This window comes from Fringilla coelebs (genome assembly GCF_963513975.1).
Source record: "Fringilla coelebs genome assembly, chromosome: 24".
Lineage (NCBI taxonomy): Eukaryota > Metazoa > Chordata > Aves > Passeriformes > Fringillidae > Fringilla > Fringilla coelebs.
In genome coordinates this window covers 3368521-3374520 of record NC_140050.1, presented here as the reverse complement: position 1 = coordinate 3374520, position 6000 = coordinate 3368521, and positions in this window count along the sequence as shown.

Sequence of the window (6000 nt, the reverse complement as noted above, 5' to 3'; positions counted from 1 at the left end):
GGTTGCTGGGGAGACGGGCTGGTTTATTTACCATCGGGTCTGCGATAAGGAGTGTGAAAGGAGAGGAGGAGCACATGGTGTCCAATGTGCCTGACCCACTTTTCCATCGCCCGGGCATCGCTCACCCTCGGCGATTGGATTGCAGCGGCCGCGGAGCCGCCGGGGCTCAGGGCGTCCTTCCTTCCTTCCTTCCTTCCTTCCTTCCTTCCTTCCTTCCTTCCTTCCTTCCTTCCTTCCTTCCTTCCTTCCTTCCTTCCTTCCTTCCTTCCTTCCTTCCTTCCTTCCTTCCTTCCTTCCTTCCTTCCTTCCTTCCTTCCTTCCTTCCTTCCTTCCTTCCTTCCTTCCTTCCTTCCTTCCTTCCTTCCTTCCTTCCTTCCTTCCTTCCTTCCTTCCTTCCTTCCTCCCTCCCTTCCTCCCTTCCTCCCTCCCTTCCTCCCTTCCTCCCTTCCTCCCTTCCTCCCTTCCTCCCTCCCTCCCTCCCTCCCTTCCTCCCTTCCTCCCTTCCTCCCTTCCTCCCTTCCTCCCTCCCTCCCTCCCTCCCTCCCTTCCTCCCTTCCTCCCTTCCTCCCTTCCATCCTTCTTTCCTCCCCTCCGAGCCCCGGTGGGAGCAGAGGAGAAGCATCCCCGGGCTCCCGGAGTGGACAGGGATGGAAACCCGCGTGGGATCTCCACGGGGCCGCTCCCCCGGTCTGTCCTTGGCCGTGGTGGCGGCGCGGCCCCGGCGGCGCTGGCACAGTGGCCCAGATCTGCCATTCCGCATGGCTTCCCCCGCTGTCCCCGGGGCCGGGCCCGCCGGGCCGGGCGCTCGCTCGGCGCCTCGTCCGCCCTCCCGCTAATCCGACATGACTCTTCCATTAGAGACGAGATGCCGGCAAAGAGCTTTTCGGTGTAGGAATTAACTCCTTCTCCCACCCCGCAGCTCCCTGACCTGCAGCGCGGGCTCCGGCTGCGTTGCCGGTGTGGCCCGGGGTCTGCGGGATGAGGGGGGGTCCCCCTGTTGTCACCCCCAGCCTGGTGGTGGCTGGTTCCCCAGGCGACCTAGCCAAGCCTTACGTGTGCATGTGCCATCCTCCTCCTGTGGGAATGTGGGATGCCAGCAGAGCCCCGGCCCTGAGGTGGCAGAGGGGGCCAGAGAGGGGCACCCCCGGGTGGCAGGAGGGGCCCCAGCCCAGTCCCTGGCCCTGGCTGCAGCACAGCTGCTTCCCTTATCGACCTTCTCTTGTTGTTAATTATCGGCTCCAATCGAGCCTGATCAGAGCCACGGCTCCCTGTTGTGGTTTTGGCCACTCCTCCCCTGCCCTGAGGTGCTGGGGGTGCTGGGGAGCAGATGGGACCCAAAGGGGAACTTGGGGAGCTGGGGGCAGGTGGGATTTGGGGTGCATTCCTGACCAGGGGGTGCTCCCTCAGCAGGGGGACTGGGGACACGGTGGGGACTGAAGGAGGGGAAGAGCCCAAGCCAGGAGCCAGCACATGGACCCCAGAATGGCCCAAATGTCCCAGAGCAGGGGTGTCAGCATCTCACATGTGGCACTGGGGAACAGCAAGGGTGGCTCTGGCAGAAAAGAAGTGCAGGGTTCACTCACCAGGACCAACCACTGCCCCAAGGACAGCCACCTTCTCACACTGGGGCAGAGCTGTCCCTCATGTCCCTGTACTCCAGGAGCCACTCAGGGGAGGTGGCAGCAGTCCCCAGTCCCCTGCTCCAAGGAGAAGCCCCAAGATCCTTCCAGAAGGGAAGCAAAGCTGATCCTGCCTGGTGCTGAGCTCAGGGGAAGCGCCCACACTCTGCCTCCTCGTGCTGCTCCACTGCATGAAGAGAAGGATGGGCACTTGTGTCCCCTGGCCACCCTTCCCTGTGTGCTCAGGGCTGGGGTCTGTCCCTGCATGGAGGCAGGAGCCCACTGACAGTAAAGGAGCCTCCTTGAGCCAGGTCTGATAAACTCTTGGAGATCTGTTTCACACCCAAGATAGCTCAGCTACCTCAGAAGGTATAAAATCAGCAGGATGGCTTCTGTGGTAGTGTTGGAAACAAAAAGGTTTAATAAAAGGCAAAATAACAAACTCTTTACAGAGAAAAACCGAGCCAGGTGCAAGAGGTTCTCGCTCCTGCTAAAACACCTCACAAAAGCCATTAATTTCTTTGTTCTCTTCTTTTTCTAGTTAATTGCTTAGGTGGGACTTTTTGGCTCCTGTCCAATTGGCTATCCTTAAGTTTGAGGTGAAGTCCCCCAGGTCCTATGAGATGCCTTTTCACCTAATCGAGGAGAGAAACTTCTGGGCTTATTTCCTTTTTGAGGGGACAAAGGATAGCTTTGTCACTCAGTCAACAGGGGGCACATTCCTATAACTGATATCCCATTCTCTTGCCTGAGGTCCTGGAAAATGCTCTAGACAGAGGCCTCATCCCCAGGATACAGGGGGGAAACTGAGGCACAGAGTGAGGAGGGGACGTGCACCATGATGGGCTCGGCAGAGCTGGTGGCTCTGCTGGAACCACGAGGGTGCTTGAGCCCTGTCCCTGCTGCCTTTGGGGCTCCCTTCAGAGGCAGCCTCCCCCCAGCAGCCCCCCAGAGCTGCTGCAGAGCTGGCAGGGAGTGCTCAGGAAGGGCTGCAGCCAAGGGGGCTGGAGAAGGTGGGGAGAGGCTGCTGTCCCCTGATGTTGTCACCACCACCTCCCCCCTCACTGCGGTGTCACTGCTCTGGGGACCTTTTGCCATCCTGGGCTGGGTTGGTTCGGGTCAGGATGCTGTGTAAGGCTGGCTGTGAGCACCTGGCTCACAGAGGGGATGTCCCAATGGAGAGCTGACCTGGATGCCAGCCACCCGTGTGACCGTCACCTCCCGTGCCTCCACACGGCCCTGGGACAAGGACCTCGCAAGGAAACAACCCTGCAGCAGCCAGAGAGGACAGGACTGGGGACAGCTGTCCCTCGTAGTGACACCAGGACAGCCCTGCCCAGGGTGGGCCCCTGCAGCCCCTCTGTGGTGCTGTGGGACTCAGAGTGGGGGACATTCACCAAAGCCAGTTTGGGAGGTCACCCTGCAGACCCGGGGTCTCCTGCTCCTCCCAGAGCAGAGAGATGCCCAAAAGGACATGACCTCTCCTCCCACCCTGGGCAGGGGCCAAAGCATGCATTGATTATTTCTGAGGGACTCTTTGGCTGCAGATCAGGGTGTCATCACTCTTCCTCCACACCGGATAGCTCAGACTCCATGGCAGGGTGGGGCTGCGGTGGCAGTGCAGGAAACCATCCCCAAAATCCCAGTGCAGAGTCCCCCATGAAATATTCAGGCTGCTCTGCACAATTCCCACCTTGCTGCTGTCGGAAGCACCATGAATATTGCAGGTGGGCATTAAAGTTTCAGGGCTGCCATGTTTCAGGACACTGTCACCACGGGAAGTCCCTCCACTGGGACGTGTCACACCTCCGCCAGGCTCCAGTGACTTCTTTCTCTCCGGTTTACCCCAAAAACTGGTGGTGGTGATGAGCTGGGTCCTTGAGGTGCTACAAGAGCAAACCAACACGAAGCTCCTCACTGCGTCCCTGGAATGGGTTGGCAGAGTTCAGGGAAGAGTTGCAGGACTGGGAAAAGCAGAGGTCGTGGTCACCCCACCCCAAGGCTCAGCCACGGTCCCCACTGCCCTGACAGCAGCGTGGCCCCACTCCTCCCCACTTCCAGGCACAGAAGGATGCCCTGAGCGCCTCGGAGGCGTTCATCCTCCATGTCGTGAGCTTTCCAGGTCAGTCCCCATCAGAAGGGACCATTCCCTTCTCATCCGCCTGCTCTCATAACTTGGCTCTTCCCGTGTTTATATAACAGCGACGTCTCCTGCGGACTGGGGAGAGAATTGGCCGGGGAGAAATAATGAGGATAATTCAAGTCATTTGGGAAGACGAGGTTTTCGAGGTGCCCAGCGTCTTCCACCTTTTACATGTTGTCTCTAATCATCCGCAATCTCGGATGGCCATTGATGGAGCTCGTTGCTGTGGTGACGGATGAATAGCCCTGGGATTGTACCATGCCAAAAAAGTGCTGTCCTTTCCATCAAAACAACAACAACAACAAAAATATCATTTTGTTCAGGAAATTAAGCAGTTTGCAACCAAATAGCAGAGTCTGAAAAGGCTCCTGCGTCCGTCCCTTCCTCCCGGCTCCCGCGGCTGCGTTGGGTTTGTCAGGAACATGCCCAGCACCCCAGAGGGTCCTTTGTGTGCACCAGACAAGGAGAAGGTGGTAATTGCAAGGGGGTTTCTAACCCACTGAGCCTTTTAAAAGGATTTGATGCCCCCCTACACCTCTGTGCTCGCCCAGATGTGTGTCACACAGGCAGGGAGCGCGGGGCCGGGGGCGGGCGCAGCACTAGGTTAATGTGTTAGCTGTGCACGGCTGGCAGCCAGGGGACAGGGGAGGGTGGGTGGCCAGGGACCAGGCAGGCTGTCAGGGCTCAGGTCCTGTTCATTCCCCAGGGAGGCAGCAATTCTCAGTGGTGGGAGCCAGCATGGGGCTCCCGAGCTGCAGAGAAGTGTGGCCAAGGCCAGACGAGGAGCACAGGGTTCTGCTGTTGTCAGTCTCTGTGGTTTTCCACATAAACTCCCTCCCAAGCAATAGGACCTGAGCCCAGCTTCCCTTCCTCCCCAGATGCTCGGGAAGCATCTCCTGGGGTGGCTGCTGGAGATGCTGCTCTCCACTGGATGTGGGTAGTGCAGCCCTTGGGGACAAGGCTGCCAGGCTGGGAAGGGGAGGCCCAACCAGGGTCAATGCCCAACCAGGGATTGACCCTGGCTGTGGTTTGACCCTCCCAGTACTGGAACCACACCACCGTGTCTCAGGTGTTCACCGTGGGTGTTTGTATAACTTCAGACTGGTTTGGGTTGGGAGGGACCTCAAAGTTCATCCTGTTCCACCCCTGCCATGGCAGGGACACCTTCCACTGTCCAGGGTGCTCCAAGCCCTGGCCAACCTGGCCTTTGACATTTCCAAGGAATCCAGGGGCAGCCACAGCTGCTCTGGGCACCCTGTGCCAGTGCCACTGGGTCACTGTGCTGTGACACAGTGTATCCCCCATGTATAACCCCCATTACTGCTCTGGGCTGCATTTTGAGCCAGAGGACTGGTCCCTGCTGGCATCTTTTGTGCTCCCAAACACCACCCACCAGTGATGGAATCATAGAATCAGAAAATCCTGGAATATCCTGAGTGAGAAAAGACTAACAAGGATCATCAGTGCAGCCCCTGTCCCTGCACAGGCACCCCAACACCCCCACCCTGAGCAGCTCTGAGAGCTCCTGCAGCTCTGGCAGCCTTGGCACCATTCCCTGGGGAGCCTGGGCAGTGCCCAGCAGCCTCGGGGGGAAGAACCTTTCCCTGAGCTCCATGCCAAGCCCTGGCACAGCTCCAGCCCTTCCTGGCCTCCTGTCCCTGTCCCAGAGCAGAGCTCAGCCCCTGCCCCTGTGCCTGTCCTGGGCAGGAGCTGCAGCCCCCGAGGAGCCTCCCCTCACTCTCCTGCGCTCCAGCTGAACAAACCGAGCGGCAGGGATGGTGTGATTCGGAGCTGTGTGGCTCCGACATCCATCCTGCAGGAGCGTAAGAAGCCAAAACCATGCGCAGGGCGAGTGCCCAGCTGGCAGCCTGGGAGAGCCCGGGGCGCAGCAGGGTCGGAGCCAGGCCCCGCGCCTGGGGGCGGCGGGAAGGAGGAGGGAGAAGGAGGGATGGGCACACGGAGAAGGAACATTTTAGACGACCTGCGGAGGAGAAATGCGCTAAGTTCCCGCAGCTCCAGCCCCTCGTCGGGCGAGAGCCCCGGGCAGTGCTTTTCCAGCCGCCCCCAGCGCCTTCCACCCTCCCTGGGCTCAGCCAGAGCCAGATGGAGGGAGGCACATCCTGGCTGCGCGGAGATCGAGGCGGTGAAGCGGGCTGGAGAGATTAACTGCACGGGAAAAACAAGCTCAGCAGACGCCGCAGAGCTCAGGACCCGTGTGTGTGTGTGCGTGTGTGAGCA